This window comes from Malus domestica, chromosome 13, assembly GCF_042453785.1.
Source record: "Malus domestica chromosome 13, GDT2T_hap1".
NCBI lineage: Eukaryota > Viridiplantae > Streptophyta > Magnoliopsida > Rosales > Rosaceae > Malus > Malus domestica.
The window spans coordinates 22,868,402-22,886,792 of NC_091673.1; the positions used below are offsets into that span (position 1 = coordinate 22,868,402).

The 18,391-nt window shown below is 37.8% G+C and overlaps 1 pseudogene; it reads right to left on the bottom strand.

Annotated features, from left to right (window-relative positions):
• Positions 1–664: 664 nt before the first annotated feature.
• Positions 665–16,785, bottom strand: LOC139190874 (pentatricopeptide repeat-containing protein At3g42630-like; annotated as a pseudogene).
• Positions 16,786–18,391: the final 1,606 nt, after the last annotated feature.

The following is an 18,391-nucleotide window of genomic DNA, read 5'->3' on the forward strand; positions in this document are numbered from 1 at the left end:
CAAAGAACCGCAATTCCCACGCAAAGTACATTCTCTCTCTCTGTATGTGTGTGTGTGTGTGTAAATGCATGAATGCATAAGATGCTGATGATGATCGTAATTTACTAATGTACGTCACCAGCCACAAAGGAGGTTGAAAAGGCTCAAGCCAAAGAGTTGTTTCAACCATTCCGCTGCTTTTGCACGAAAAAACTTGTGAGTAATGCTTCTTCCCTTCATAAAAGTGATAGTGCATTGCCTATCCCGCTCCATGAACAGTTGAGCGGAATCCCTCGTTTCGCAACGTGATTTGTAGTTGTACTGCTGATTTGATTTTTGCAACAGCTAAAATGCAATGAAGTCATGATCGAGGATAAAAACATAGCAAAAGCACTGGTAAACTATGTTGTCAATAATTCAATCGACATTTTGGTACTTGGTGCGCCGTCGAGAAGCGGCCTTCTCAGGTACTGATTTCTTCTCCAAGTTATATCTCAGTTCATATGCACCAACACTGTACAATTCATCAGAAAAATAGTATCAAAGAGAACAAGCATCAATCGTAAAATGTATAAATCATTCATTTATTGGAATGGAACTATAACTGTAGGTAGTTAAGTATTACATCTTTAAAATCCAATGAACTAAGAAAACTTTCATACATCTGTCTCAACTAATACCAGCTTACATACGCCGAAAATTTGATGGTTTGAGAAATCATTTATTCAAGATCTGGTTCCGCACGTTGTAGTCTTACCTCAGTTTTTTCTTCTCGGAAGCCATCAATTACGCATGCATCATAATTATATCAATCTCGTCACAGATTCAAAACAACGGACGTTCCAAACAGTCTCAAAAGAGGCACCGAGTTTCTGCACTGTGTATGTCGTTGGCAAGGGAAAGATATCATATATGCGAGCTGTTACCACTTCACTGTCCCAGAAAGCTTACTTGCCTAATCAAAAACGGCACCAAACAAACAAAGCTTCTGACACAAATGATACGCAATTCAGCCACAACCAGCAATGCAGAGGTTGGCCAGATTCGGTTTTTTCTTTCTTTTTTTTTTAGGTCGAAAGTTCAGATTATGTTCTAGCATCTGTTATTTCCCACCTCACGTCTGGTTTCTTGTCATTACTCAAACAAGTTTCTGTGACCAATACAGCATGGGAGAGGACGCAGTATCCACCACAAAGCCAGCAATAAGGAGCATGCCTCCAACTACAAACTTGACAGCAGAAACTAATATACCACAAATGATTATCCGAGCCAGTTCTGGTGTCCCAATATCATTCCTTCAATAATTGATACCTAATTAGTACAAGACTCCCCAGCAGGATATTATGCTCACATATATAAATGTAGAGTTGATGTTTAAATAGTCTTAAGGCTCCACAACAACAGGATGTTTTTGCCAGAAATTATACCGAGGAAATTATTTATATGTACGTATCATCAACTTCCCAACAATTTAGGCTTCTTGTGAAAGTAGAAAAGCTAACAGTTTCATCTGTTAATTTAAGAAGGTACTTTTCAAGCCAATGAAACTATAAAGAAAAAATCAATTTGTGATATTAAGGTTTCATAGCAGGTTTACGAAGCATAGAAGGGAAACTGCAGTAAACAGAAAACAAAACAGACTTGAGAGGAATTAGTTTTGACTGCAGATCAGTTTCAGCGTGAGGGAATGAGAAGGAATAGTAGTTGGATTGCTCTTACCTTTATTTCACACTCCTCGGAGTTTTCTTTGAATCTGAATGAATGTAGCATTTTCATTTTAGCTTTTGATAAGTTCATAACAATGGTAAGTCATCCATCAGCAATATCCAACTTCATCTCAGCCTGAACACGGAGATCCTACACAAGATCCATGAGACTAGGAATGCATTTTGCTTACCTAAAATGAACATAATAAGAAAGTTCAGATACGTACCCATTTCAGAATGCAGGACAATGCATATCTGAGCTGCATTTATCACTTTGTTACATACATGCACTAATTGAACCAATAGAATGCAAACTGGAACTGATAGACATAGCATTATCAGCGACAATAATCCTTTCCTAACAATCAGTCAAACATGCACAATATGCAGGTCGCTAGTCAGTAATTCCAAAAGATCTGATTCCCCCGGTATGTTTTTTTCAAATATACTGAAATTAACTTCCTATTGTTAGAGTTCTTTGAATTAGCTATGTTTCTATGGAAGTAAGAAATCTGAAAGGTTAGAGAAAGATACAATGTGAAGGAGTGCTCTGTTCTTCTCTCAAAGTCTGAGAGGTGATGTTTCATATATTTTTACTCAATACACGCACTAAGGCATATGTACATAACTACTAGCCTTAGCTGGATATCCACAACCAACAATACAATCTCAGCCTTACACTTGTCGTAATCTAAGACTAAGTGAATACACAATTCAAAACAAGGCTTATTTACTTTAACTTTACTTAGCTCACAGCTTATACACTAATACTCCCCTTTAAGCTTTGAGCTGATACAACTCCAAGCTTATCTCTGAGATAGTTGAATCTCTCTTTTGGTAAGGCCTTGGTAAAAATGTCTGCCACTTGTTCTTTGGTTGGACAGTATACCAAATAAACAATTCCCTGCTGCAAAGCATCCTTTATGAAGTGATATCTTCTGTCAATGTGCTTAGTCCTTTGGTGAAACACTGGATTTTTAGTTATTGAGATTGCAGAGGTATTGTCACACTGCAAAGGAGTTGCTTCAGCTTGTAACTCTCCAAAATCTTCAAGAACAAACCTGATCCATATAGCTTGAGATGTTGCTTCGGCAACACTAATATATTCAACCTCTGCTGTGGATAGTGCAACACAATTTTGTTTCACAGAAGTCCATGAGAACACTCCACTGCCAAATGAAAAAGCATAGCCTGAGGTACTCTTGCTGTCATCTATTGATCCTCCCCAATCACTATCACAGAAACCAACTAAAACTACCTTCTTGCCTTTCATATAATGCAAACCATAATCCAGTGTTCCTTTGATATATCTGAGCACTCTCTTAGCTATCCCATAGTGCTTGTTAGAAGGACCATGCATATATCTAGCTAACAAACTAGCTGCATACATCACATCTGGTCTTGTAGCAGTAAGATACAATAAACTGCCTACAAGCTTTCTGTATTTCTCTTCATCTGCTGCACCACTGCCATCTTCTTTACTCAACTTTTCAGTAGCCACAAGAGGTATAGAGACAGATTTACATTCTTTCAATCCAAACTTATCCAACAGGGAAGAGGCATACTTCTTTTGATGAATGAAGATGCTAGATTCTGTTTGAATTACCCCCATCCCCAGAAAATGGTGAAGAAGGCCCGAGTCTGACATCTCATACTTCTCCTTCATATCTTCTTTGAACTCATCCAGCATGTCTTGATTGTTTCCAGTATACACAATATCATCCACATATATGGAGACTATTAGTATATCCTTTTCTCCCCTTGTCTTAGTGTAGAGAGTTGCTTCACTTAAGCTTTTCTCAAACCCACACTTAGCAAAATAGCTGTCAATCTCTCCATACCAGGCCCTAGGCGCCTGTTTCAAGCCATAAAGAGCCTTGTGCAATTTGTAAACTTTGTCTTCCTTGTCATTAATCACAAACCCTTCAGGTTGATCAACATATACTTCTTCCTGCAATATTCCATTTAAGAAAGCAGACTTAACATCTAATTGAAATATCTTCCAGCTTCTATGTGCAGCAAGTGCAATCAATGTTCTGATGGTGTCCAATCTGGCAACTGGAGCAAAAGTCTCATTGTAATCGAGTCCTGGTTTCTGCACATATCCTTTAGCAACTAGTCTTACCTTGTTCTTTTGTACTGAGCCATCCAAATTCAGTTTGGTTTTGAACACCCATTTCACACCAATAACCTGCTTATCACTTGGTCTGTCTACAAGCTTCCAAGTCTCATTTTTCTCAATCATGGATAGTTCTTCTTTCATAGCTTTTATCCAAGCTTTATCTTGTGCAGCTTCCTCATACTTCTCTGGCTCCACAATACAAAGATTGCATTGTGCTAGGATATCACTAATATTTCTCCATTTAACTGGTGTATGATCATAAGGACTAATGATCTCAACAGTTTCAGAGACATCTCTATCTTGTTCTTCCATTTGATTACTATTTTCTACTTCTGTCACTTCTTGTATACTGAAATCACTCACAGTCCTATACTGATCTTGAATGTCAGTTATTGCAATAGACTTCTCTGAATTCTGCTTCCAATTCCAAGATATAGTTTCATCAAAGACCACATCCCTTGATAGGATTAACTTCCTTGAACATGGATCAAATACTCTGTACCCTTTCTCACAAGTTGCATAACCCACAAACACACCTTTGACAGACTTTGCATCTAGCTTTTGTCTTCTTTCTGCTGGTACATGAACATAACAGAGTGATCCAAACACCTTTAAGTGACCAATTCCTGGTTTTCCCCCACTATAGGCTTCAAAAGGAGTCATATTATCAAGAGCTTTTGTAGGTGATCTGTTTAGAATATAAACAGATGTATGTACAGCTTCTGCCCACAGATGTATGTACAGCTTCTGCCCACAGAAAGTATGGCATGCTTTTATCATGAATCATTGCCTTAGCCATCTCTACAACTGTTCTATTCTTTCTCTCCACTACTCCATTTTGCTGTGGAGTATAAGCAATGGATAACTGTCTTTGTATGCCTTCAGATTCCAACAACTTGCTGAATTCAGTTGAGAGAAATTCTCCCCCCCCGTCACTCCTTAGGCATTTCACTTTAAATCCACATTGTAACTCCACCATTGCTTTGAACTTTCTGAAACAGATTAGTGCCTCAGACTTATGTCGTAGGAAATAAACCTATGACATTCTTGTGTGATCATCAATAAACAACATGAAATATTTATTCCCAGCAATAGATTCAGTGTTCATGGGACCACACAAATCTGTGTGTATCAATTCTAGAGGATTCTTAGCTCTCCAAGCTTGTCCTTTTGGAAACCAATCTCTGTGTTGTTTTCCCATTTGACAACCTACACACACACCATCAACATCTTCAAGGTGTGGAAGACCATGCACCATTTCTTTTTCTCTAAGCTGCTTGAGGCTTCTAAGATTTAGGTGTCCTAGTCTCTTGTGCCAAGTCCAGGTACATTCAGTTACACTAGCCTTCAATGCAACTTGATCAGTTTGCATTAAAAACAAAGGGTAGCACCTATTACTTTTCATCTTAACCTTGATAACCAGACAATCAAGTGAAGGACCATCAAATATACAACACTCTCTTCCACCAAATAGCAAATAATATCCATGTTCGTCCATCTGTCCCACACTCAACAGATTTTCCTTCAAACCAGGTAGAAACATGACTTCCTTGATGCATTTACTACCAGAATTTGTATCAATCACAAGTGAACCTATTCCAGCAACATCTACCAGATTTCCAGTGGGCATTTGTACTTTTCCAGTGATATTTGTTCTTACATCCATAAGTAGCTCAGCATTTCTAGTCATGTGGTTACTACAACCACTATCAATGTACCAGTTTTCATTCACCTTGACTTCAGTAATTGCACTGTTAGCATAAAACAGATTGCCTGTCACTTCTGCTTGATTAGCACAGTTTGCCTTCTGAATAACCTTGCCTGTTGTGCATTCTCTAGCCTAATGCCCAAACCTATCACAGTTATGACATTTGGATTGCCCCTTGTATCGACATTCTCCAAAGTGAAACTTAGAGCACACTTTACACTGTGGTTTAACTGTATCTTGCTTCATGAATCCTGAAGAAGATGAATTCTGTGCAGAATTAGTAAATGATCTCTGTTGGAACTTAGGCTTAGACTCCCATTTCTTGCCTTTAGAATTCCAGTTTTTCTGAGATCTGGATGAACCAGAATATGCACTACTCCTGTTTTGTTCCTTTGGATTCACCGAAAGTGAAGAGAATGCTTTCTCAGTTGCATCAACAGTATGTAAATCAAACCGTTGTTCTTGGCTTTTCAAAATTGCTACAACTTCCTGCAATTCTACAGTCTCCAAGCATTTTGTATTTTCAATGACTAGACATATGGGATCATATGGTTTACTAAGACTAATCAGAACTTTCTGTACAAGCCTTTCATTGGACAGAATCTCACCAAATGTTTTCATCTGATTAATCAATTCATTTAGCCTAGTAAGATATCCAGACAAAGTTTCATCATCACGCATCCTAGCATACTCAAATTCACGTCTCAGATTTTGTAGTTTCACAGATCTCACCTGATCACCACCATGGTACTCACCATATAACAGATCCCATGCCATCTTTGCAGAATTTGCATTAGCTATCCGAGGAAATATCTGATCTGAGACTGCATTCTGAATAATACCCAGAGCTTTTGCATCTTGCATATATGCTGCGACAATTTTCTCATCGTCTTCTTCTTCCTCTAAGCTTCCTTCAGCCTTCTTCTTCTTCTTTGTTTCTGAGATCGTAATCCCTTTTTCAACTAATTTCCATAGCCCGTGAGATTTGAAGATCGTCACCATCTTGATTCTCCAGAACTCGTAGTTCTCACCGGAGAAGATCGGAGTTCTCACCTCAGAACTTCCAGATCCAGCCATCTCTTAGCTTAGACGAGACGAACACAAACCGAAATCGGATTCTACGGTCTTCGCCTGAATTGAAACGAGCTCGAGTGTAGCTCGATTGCTTCACAGTTTACTCCCAGATCTTAAATGATCGAACAAGGCTCTGAAGCCATGTTAGAGTTCTTTGAATTAGCTATGTTTCTATGGAAGTAAGAAATCTGAAAGGTTAGAGAAAGATACAATGTGAAGGAGTGCTCTGTTCTTCTCTAAAAGTCTGAGAGGTGATGTTTCATATATTTTTTTACTCAATACACGCACTAAGGCATATGTACATAACTACTAGCCTTAGCTGGATATCCACAACCAACAATACAATCTCAGCCTTACACTTGTCATAATCTAAGACTAAGTGAATACACAATTCAAAACAAGGCTTATTTACTTTAACTTTACTTAGCTCACAACTTATACACTAATACCTATAAGTCCATTCCCTTTGCCTCTGGAACTCCAAAAATGCCTCTGAGCTTGCATGAAAGTCTCATTTTCCCAAAACTTCAAACACAAATGGATCCGTTAATACCAATGGGGAACCATCCAGATTCATTTTATTGAGGGAAAAATACAAATTCCGTCCTAGTCTTCTATCCAAGTATGCATCAACAACACAGCCGCAAGTCACAAGATCAGGAACAACTTTCTCATGTGTCATGTGTTCAAGGCTAAGATGGAGAGCCCACAGTAGAGACATCTTTGAAAAGGCCAGAGCACGGATATTAAATGTAGTAAGATCGGGGCGGAAACCAGCTTCCACCATTCTCAAAAATTCTCTTTGTAAGCTTTTCATCTTAAAATTTGCAACATATGATAACAACAAAAGGTTCCACAGAAGATTTCCCAAGTTTCTTCTACCTAGACCTTGTTGGTATTGAAAAGTTTACTAACTCAATACCAAAATATGTGGGTGATAAGTTTACAAACTCTATCACACCTCTCACTTTGCACTTTCAATAAAATTGGACAAAGAAATAGAGAAATGAGGGAAGCTGCAAGCTTTGGCAAACAATGCACTTTGATGTATTTAAAAGAGTTTACAAACACACTTCTGAAAATGGAATAACAAATCAGATTCATGTTTCTAAAACCTTACGGGCTGCTTATTTATACAAGCAGAAAATGAAGACCACTCAAGTGCTTTTAATAAACTAAACACAACAACACACACAAACAGCTCATATGAACTTTGGACAGTCTAGCACACATATGCAGCTATCTTTCCAGCTTGCAATCAACATAGTTTCGGCTAGCACACCACATCTGCAGTGCGTTTGATCTTGTAAACCCACTTAACACCAATAGCCTTCTGATTTGGTGGGAGCTTTGTCAACTCCCAAGTGTCATTCTTCTCGATAGCATGGATTTCTTCCTCCATGGCTATTTTCCAACGATCTTCTTCCACAGCTTCATTGAATGAGAGAGGCTCGTGGTCTGCATACAAGCAGAAAAGGTTGGTTTCTTCTTCTTCTTCTTGTCCATATATCTCGGTAAGACTTTTGAGCCTCACTAGAGTTGAGGAGCTGTTTTCTTCACTAGATGTAGGACCACTCCTTGCAGTTCTGTGCAATGGAGTTGTTTTGGTTGTTTGAGTAGGTTGTTGCTCAACAGGTGGTACAACTTCTGGTTCTTCAAAATCAATGGAGACGATCTTCCCTTTATTGACTTCTTTGTTGTTCCTCTTCCATGCCTCTTCCTCACTGAAGATGACATCTCTACTAACCACTATTTTGCCAGTTAGTGGGTTGTAGAGCTTGTATGCCTTGGACTCTTCACTATAGCCCACAAACACACACTTTTCACCTCGATCATCGAGCTTTCTCCTCTTGGCTTCTCGAACCTGAGCATATGCAACACACCTAAAAACTCTTAAGTGTGCAACATTCGGCTTATATCCACTCCAAGCCTCTTGTGGTGTCATCTTCTTAACACTCTTTGTTGGACATTGATTCAACAAATAAATCGAACAAGCTATAGCTTCTGCCCACAATTCTTTTCCTTAAGCATGGATCTTGTCATGTCAAGGATGGTTCGATTCTTTCTTTCGGCTATCCCATTTTGCTGTGGTGTATAGGCAGCAGTCAGTTGATGCCTAATTCCTTGCTCCTTGCAGTATGCTTGGAAAGCATTGGAGGTGTACTCTCCACCTTTATCTGATCTCACAGCCACAAGCTTGTGGTTGCTTTCAGCCTCTGTGAGTGCCTTGAACTCCTTGAAGATTTTTAGGGCAGCCGACTTCTCCTTGAGAAAATAAACCCAAGTTTTCCTACTGAAATCATCAATGAAAGTAATAAAATACCTATTACCTCCATAAGACATAGGATCCAATGGACCACATATATCCTTGTGTACCATCTGCAGTGGTGCCTTTGTTCTCCATGTATCACCAACAGGGAATGATAGTCGTGCTTGCTTGCCAAGCACACAACCTTCACATACTTGGCGTGTGGCTTCAATCTGGGGTAGACCACGAACCATTCCTCCACTTGACAGCAACTTTAGGCCATTGAAATGAAGATGGCCATATCGAAGATGCCATTTCCATGACTCATCTTCCATTACACCAATGTTGCAACTCCCAATCTTTGTGTTCAACTTCAACGGGAACATTCGGTTTTTTGACATTTGAACACGTGCAATAAGCTTTCTCCTTGCATTCCTGAGAGTGAGAAACATATCCTCCATATGTATAACATACCCTTTTTGGAGCAGTTGACCAATGCTCAGAATGTTGCTCTTCATACTTGGTATGTAGTAGGTATCGGAGATGTATTCTTCTTTACCATCCTTCTGGATGATTTTGATCTTTCCTTTGCCTTCAACTGGCAACTTTTCAACTGGCAACTTTGAGGAGTCACCAAGACTCACAGATCCATAAGGCCCATCTTTGAGTTCGGCAAAAAACTCTTTCTTTCCACACATGTGGTTGCTTGCACGAGAGTCTAAATACCAAACATCTTGTTGGCTACTGATATCATGGTGTGCTAGTAAGACTGTAAGTTCCTCACCAGCATTTCCATTTGATTCTGCCATGTTGACATGCTCACCATTTTTATATGAACATTCATTTGCATAATGTCCATATTGCTTGCAAGTGTGACATTGGATATGCGCCTTTCCTCGGGTAGATCTCCACTCTTGAGATTGACCTCGGTTTTGTTCATAGCCTCGACCTCTTCCTCGAGCTCGTCCTCGGTTACGGTTGGATGAACTCCCACGACGTGAGTGCCCACGACCTTTATTTGGTTTGTCAATATTCAACTTTGACTCCAAAGCTTGCTCTAGCGTTGTGGGGCTTGCATTCTTCTGAATGCGTTGCTCGTGAACTAGGAAGGATCCTAGTAGCTCCTCTGCGCTCATCGCCTCTAAATCCTTGGATTCCTCCATGGCAGTCACCACATGCTCAAACTTAGATGTGAGTGACCGGAGTATCTTCTCCACAACTCGTACTTCATCGAGTCTCTCGCCATTTCTCCTCATCTGATTTACTATCACAATGAGCCTTGAGTGATAGTCGGAGATGCTCTCCCCTTCATTCATGTGAGCAGTTTCAAAATCTGCTCGAAGTGATTGTAATCTCACTTTCTTGACTCGATCTACTCCTTTGTAGATTGTACTGAGTGTGTCCCATACTTGCTTGCTCGTTGTTGCTTCTGCAACCTTCTCGAACGTTGAATCTTCTAATCCTTGATAGAGAAGATACAACGCCTTCTGGTCCTTCTTTCGTAAATCCCTGAGAGTGTTCCTTTGATCTGCAGTATATGTGGCTTCTTGCTCGGTAGTAGGTACAACATACCCACTACTGACAACTTCCCATAGCTCTTGTGATCCAAACAATGCTTTGAATTGGATGCACCATCTTTCATAATTTTCTTTCTTCAATGTGGGAACTTGGAGTTGCACTAAGTTGGATGCCATAACTGCTGCACCTGCCAGAATGGTATTCTGGCTCTGATACCAATTGTTGGTATTGAAAAGTTTACTAACTCAATACCAAAATATGTGGGTGATAAGTTTACAAACTCTATCACACCTCTCACTTTGCACTCTCAATAAAATTGGACAAAGAAATAGAGAAAGGAGGGAAGCTGCAAGCTTTGGCAAACAATGCACTTTGATGTATTTAAAAGAGTTTACAAACACACTTCTGAAAATGGAATAACAAATCAGATTCATGTTTCTAAAACCTTACGGGCTGCTTGTTTATACAAGCAGAAAATGAAGACCACTCAAGTGCTTTTAATAAACTAAACACAACAACACACACAAACAGCTCATATGAACTTTGGACAGTCTAGCACACATATGCAGCTATCTTTCCAGCTTGCAATCAACATAGTTTCGGCTAGCACACCACATGGCAGCACACAGCTGCTATCTTTCAACACACTTTCAGCTGGCACATGGAGAAAACTTTAGTCTTTGCAGTTGCAGCAAGTGTGAATACAACCTGTAAAGAAACTAACAGCTAGCAGCTGCCATTTACAACCTGTTTTGATTTGAATTTCCAACAGACCTACAACCTTCAGGAACTCAGCTAATTCGTAAAACTTGTTGCGTTTTAGATACGCAAATGACATTGCCTAGATTCCCTCTTCCTCTATCAGAAACCTAGACCTTTTTAAGGCGGCCATAAGCAGTCTCCATCTCAGTAAGGGAACCAAAAATGCTATAGTATCTGATAAAGGCATTTCCAGTGGCAGAGTCCACCGGGAAACCCATTGAAATCATTTCTTTCAATGCACCTTCCATCAATTCAAGCTGGCCTCCCTTCCCAAAACAAGAGATAGCTAGCGAGTAAACCTCCGAAAACAAACTCAAATACCTAGCCCTCATCTGGCCCAAAATTTCATTCACTTTTTCAAAACATCCCGCATTTCCATAAACATCAAATAACTGCGAAACAACCTGAATACTAGGCACAAAAGAAATATATAACATTTCGTTCCACACTGCTTCCGCTTGAGGAAAAAGGCCATTGTTGGCATGGAATAGCATCAAAGCAGATATTGTGGAGTTGGTGGGCAAAAGACCATCCGATTTCATTTAGAGTAAAAGCTCCTGAGCTACATGAGGCAACTTTTGTCTACTTAAACTCCGAATTATCCGCACGCAATCTACATAAGTAGCTTGGCCATTAAAACACTCATCCCGCTTCCATTTTCGGATTATCTGTTGTAAGCACAGCCCAAATAAAAGGATATCTCTTTGCACAAAAGTGACAGTATTTTCTTCGGATAATCAAACACTAGATCAAGAAATTCATAAAATTCATAAACCTGCTAAAACAAATTACGGGCACTTGTTGAATCAAAATTTGATTAAAAAATACAAGTCCCAATTCTACAAATATGGTAAAATGTTCATAAGAGAGAGAGAGAGAGAGAGAGAGAGAGAGAGAGAGAGAGAACGACCTTGCGTGCTAAGGCTCGATTTTGTGAATGGGATTGATGGCAGAAAATAGAAAGGCGTTTTGGTGCCAATGTGCAACCTTTGATGATTTCAGTTAAAACTAGCAAAGAAATCCGCGCTCTGCTGCGGGTTTGAAACTGTAACCAAAATTTAACACTCATTTTTAAATTATTTAAAAATAAATGAAAGCAACTGAATCCACATGATATTCAAATTTTGAGATGTATCAGATATCAATTGTTGTCTGTGTCTTTGTGCTTCTCAATGTATCAGATATCAATTGTTGTCTGTGTCTTTGTGCTTCTCATTGTAAGTTCTTTTTGCTAATTACTCTGAATTTTTGTAGTTTGAAATTTGCAATGATCAACAAACATGGGAAATGCCTATGTGATTTTCCATGAACTAATGAATGGTTTGCAATTAATTTTACTGATGCATATTCATAATTTGGAATTAGGAATAACAGTTAAACAGGGCCTTGAATTACATCATCAACCAATACTTTCTCCTTTTGCTTTCTGTGAATTTTTTGGTTGCTTGCTGCAAATGAATGGATTTGGAACTTTGAATTAACAAATTAAGCAATTCAAGCATATTGCATACACTTAAAAGGCTTAAGAGTAGATATAAGATTAATTAATATTAAATCAAAATAAATAGATGTAGCTATGTATATTTTCAGCAATTTCAGTCCTTCACTCCCATCATAGGACTTAAATCACATTTAAAAATAAGAAGTACACAAAGAAAGTTGTACTTTTAGCTTCGTTTACAAAAAGCTCTGTATACAACTATGTATTCCACACGAATTTGTGTAAAAGGACTTGCCTCGGGGATGAAGTACTCTGTCTTCTTACACACACCTATGCCAAAATCTCTATCAGGAAACTTTTCCAACCCTGTAGAAGCCAATATATGAAGGAAATCATTCAATGCAATTGTATTAACCTTATTTTAAGGATATGAAAATGAATTTTTGTTCACTAATAATACAATATGTACAACCATTACCCAATTTCAAAATTCATTTCAACTCCCAAAATTACACAAAATGTACTAAAATTTCAAGCAAAGAGAACGAACCAAGATTCACAATTCATTTCAATTCCCAAACATGCTCACAGATTAATGAACTCTCACTGAAACAACAAAGAACCGATGAAATTTTGTGTAACTTAAGAGGAAAAATTCTTACCTTCAACTAAGTAGATCTCTAATTGTTCAGTTACTTTTTCGTACGTACTATTATTATAGCTAGATTAGCAGCATTGTTCTCCTAGACCTCGGGTTTACAGAAATCATGGCTGATAGGATTTTTAGTACTCATGCGAACGGGCTTAAACCTCCTATTTTACTTGCAAGAATCACAAGGTTATTGTAGTATAAACGGATCTCGCAAGGTCGTATCTACAGGGATTATTAAATAATTCGAAACTAATCAGATTCCATTTAATTATTGTAAAGTAGAAATTGGGGTGATTGATTTTATAACCTAATTAAAATAAAAACGAATTTAATGAATTAAAAATAAACAATCTGCAATATTAGGACTAGAGAGAAGAAAACAGTTTTTGAGAAAATCAAATTAAAAAAGCCCTAGGGTTCCACCATCACCTAGCAATCCTATGAATTTTTACCCATTACTTATGATCTATACATGCCACTTTGAAGGTTAGATTTTCCTAATTCATATTCTACTTGGAACCTCCAATATAGAACGTATATCTAACATGCAACCCGTCCGGACGTTTGGATCAAATCTAAACATGAAAGACTCATTATGCTTTATGAAAATCTTTTGAAAAACCATGCAATCCTTAAAACGTGATATTCATCCTAAGAGAAATTACAATTATTAATCACAAGAAGCCAGCGTCAATTTCAGCGAACATTCCGACCAAAATTGCATCAAATTACTTTTCTAAAGATCCTAATGGTGATCAGGCATTACGATAATTAGATAGTTTTTATCCCGGTGGTTAACAATTCAAAGTACGCATGAAATCAATCATAAGCAATTAAATAAAAATCACATATTCATGCTAAGGCTCAAGGCTTCGCCCTAGCAATAGAAATTAGTTCCGCATATTCATAATTGAAATCATAGAAAATATTATTAAGAAAAGGATTGAAAACACCTTCAAGTAGAAAATCTCCAAAACCCTAGCAATTCTCTCTGTCTCCAAAATTGCATCAAAGAAAGCGTCACCTAAAACTGTAGACGGCTAAGCAATATATTTGCCAAGCCACCACCCAAAACCCTAGAAAACATAACCCTAAATTAAATGATAAAAATTCGTCTAAAATCTGAACAGCCACGTTTTGGCCCATAAGCTGCTCCAAAACTGGCCCAATATAGCTGGATCTAATGTTTGGAATATTCTGAACACTTTTCCAGAAGGCCACGAACCCATCCGATGTCATCTTGGGCTCCAAAAACGTAATTTAAGCCCAAAAACGTCATTTTCCAGCACTGCGCACTGCTTCTTTATTTCATCGTCAGAAAATCACCACTTGGTGGAAAAATCCCAAATTTTAATACGATCAAGCTAAGTGACTCACGAACATCCTCCAACTGGAATTACTCCAAAATTCGTCCATTTGGTCCTGTTTTGCTCCAGAGGAAGTCGAAAGTCCTATATTGAAAATACAATTCAAAGTATCAAAATTCTTCTAAAATATTAACCAAAATATACTAAGATTAGGGTAAAATATATAATATAAAATCTACTCATCAATGGCCACCCACCGTTTGATCTTAATCCAACGGTAGTAAGGCCAAGTACTGATGGCACAGTACATTCTTTCTTCCAAAATTTTGAGCCTGCTAGAGTGACTCGAATAAGAGAAATCCTCCAAGTCTGAGAGTACCACAAAATTAGCATCAGGTTTTTCCAGCTTCCGTTTTAACGTCACTCTGCTACAGAAAGTAGCTAGTGAATGGAGCTGAAGCGCACAAGCAACGTGTACTAGCAGCAAAACAAAAGGCCAACCCTAAACCCTACAATAGGCGGGACTTGCATTGGAAGCAACTGCGGCAGCAAGCCTCAAGAGGCAACAATTTAGGCCGCTGACTAAGCAGTTGAGATGTTTTCTTAGATTAAGTTGCAACCATCCATAAATGTAGGTTTCAAATCCAACAATGCTCAGTTCATATCTTAGCTGCTGTTTTATTTATGATTTCTCTTGCTTTTCTCTAATTTTTAGTTAACCTAGCTTGTTTCAACAAGATTTAGAACGGCCTTCTATTTGTTTTAATTTGTTTAAATTTTCGTGAAGGCTAGTTACTAGATGGCCACCTCTTTAACATATATATAGTCGTTTGTATATGTATATAGGAAAAATTAGTATCCGGTCCCTAGTTCTTACTGTTCATTGACTAAGACCTTATTAGTTCTCAAATTTTGATTCAAGTCCCTATCATTAATGTGATAATGAATTTACATGTTTATTATATAATTTTTTAATATAAAAATTAGTAATTAATTTAGGATTTAATACTCACACCTCTATTAAACTTCTAATTAATTTTCAATTCAAAAATTTCCAAAATAATAAAAAATTAAATTAAATTAAGTTTGTACCTATTACTTTATATATATATATATATATATATATATATATAAAGATTCTCAATTTTTTAATCTTAAATGTACCCATTCATATAATTTTTCAATTTTTTTAATCTTAAATGTATCCATTCTCAAATATATCAATTTGTTATATGTAAAATGTACCCTTTTTTTAATATAAAATCCATTCAAAATTTTTAATCCATGTTTAAACTTATATGGGTACATTCTTTTTCGTTGATTTTGAGAATGTATCCATGTTTTGGTACAATAACTTTTTTTGTTAATTTTGGTTAATGTACCCATACATATATGTATACACACACACACAATATAATAGAGAGTATAATTTATATTTTATTATTTTTAATCCCATAAAATATGGGTTTTTATTTAAAATCTCATTAATATAAACAATTACAAACTTCACTTTTTAATTTTTAATTTAAAAAATATAGTAACTTACATTATTACATTAATGTCAGGGACCTCAATCAAAAACTAAAAACTAACAAGGTTTTAATCAAATAATATTGATAGCTAAGGACCGTATCCAAAGTGTCCCATGTATATATATGTACATCTATATATATGTGTGTGTGTGTGTGTGTGTGCGCATTGTTACGATTCGCTAACTTTTCTTTTGGAGACAAACGACTCAGACTCGTCTAGATTTTTTGGGGGCAAGTAAATTTTGCTAATTTAGGAATAACAAGTAGGTGGAAGTTACAACTACATGCTCCAATGCAACAAAGGAGTATTTGGGGAGGCATAAAGACAAGATGGTTAGGGAATTTGGTTATACTATCGTTCCCTCCACACATTCTTATCTCCCTAGCTCTAGAATATTTAAGAGAGAGAGAGAGAGAGAGAGAGAGAGAGAGAGAGGGAGAGAGTTGATGAGAATATAGCACAGCTTCAGTGCCAAGGAGAGCGTATGACGGTGGTTCTCCGTCGGGGATTTGTTTCGTTCAAAGCCAGAGACATTTCTACGTACGCATGCAGGTTAGAGTTTGATGGAGAGTTGAATTAATTCACAGAAGGTGAGAAATGGGTAGAGGTTAAACACAAAAGAAGGCGGGGGAGGTGGTGGCTGTAGCAATAGACAATTACAAGGGCAGCCAACATGCTCTCAAATGGACTATTGATAGTCTTGTCAACAGAGGTCAAGCTCTCACGCTGCTCCATGTCAGGTCCGCCGAGTCCTATTGCAAAAAGGATTGATCTAGATAATAGCGAATGGGCTAAGTCTTAGTATGATAAGGAGTCTTATTGGAATAAGGATGTCGGGATTTGAGTAGTGAATGTGGCAGGGCAAAGAGCTTGGTTTAGGGTTCTAGTGGAGGTAGGATTGGCTGAGACTTGGTTAGATTAGGATAAAGAATCCTAATCCGAGTATAGTCTTAGTTCGGTCATGATGAGATTGGCTACTATAAATAAGAAGGGGGTGCATCATTCGAGCTCCTCCAACTCAACACACAATTGCCCTGCTCAAGCTCTCGCTATATGCGAAACCTCTCAACAACCTTGAGATTCTTTTTATTTTTCGTCGACACATCTTCAGTTTAGATAAACAGCATTGTTGCCGTATAATCAACCGACCGGGAAGCACCTTCAGTTTGGATAAACAGCATTACGACGAGGCCGACTGGTTATCTATCCAAGTCTCAGTCGAGAAGGATTTTAGAGTCATTATTGGCAGAGATCATCTCATTAGCCTTCTCGGCGAAGTGAGATGTTATAGGTTACTACATTCGGCACGTTGAAAGCTGAATTTGATATTGAACTTCGTAGAACTAGCAGTCTTATCTTCAGGCTCTAGAACCCGAAGGTTGAGACGTGTTCCTTCCTCGACCGCAATCGCAAGATCAGGAAATCAACAGTGCACTCAACGCAACATCAACTCATTTTACTCACCGACCGAGCTCGGCCGTCGAGTTAGTATGCCTCGCACACAACTGAATGACGTAATTAGCTTATTAATTACTCGGGCTGCGCGCCACGTAAGCTTGGTAGTTTTTAGGGTTAACAATTATTCATAACAACACTGGCAAGTGGCACGACAAAACTTTAACTTGCTGTCAAGGTGGTTATATTATCAATCTTTTTGGTTTTTAAAACTAAATATTACATTAAATAATTTAAATATATATTTTGGTTTGTAACCGATCCTTTCATGTTCAGGTCGGTTTTTTTATTTGGAAAACTAACCAAAAACCCCTGAAAAGTTTCCTTTTAATCATAAGGACAAAAGTTTTCAGAAATACCAAGGCTACCCTTCACACATCCGTACAAAATTGGCCAAGCTTTTAGTCAAGTTCACATGCTGGGGCTGACATTTTCAGAAAATATTTGCATACAAAAGCTAAGGTGGCAAACATCACAGCAACCAAGACAACATGAATTCACATGTCTTTCAGACAGCTTTCAGAAACAGTGCTGACAGCTTTCAGAAACAGTGTGTTGTCACTATCCAAAAAGTTGTAAATATTGAAAAGTTATTTTGTTTTGTTTAGGAATCAACTTTTGTATATAAGGGAGCCTTTCCTCCCATACAGAGGACACCTCTCTCAACACCTGAAAACAACATATTCACTTCATACACTCAAGCATTCGTAGCCTTCATAGCATCCTTGTAAACACTTCTTTGTAATCACTTTCTTGTAAACAACGATCTCTGTAAACATTCCATATATCAATAAAAGATCAAGTGTACATATTCAAGCAATCTCCAAGGCTTAAGTAAGTTTTCTTTTCCTTCTTTAGTGTGTTTGTTTAATTAGACTTCTAGTCC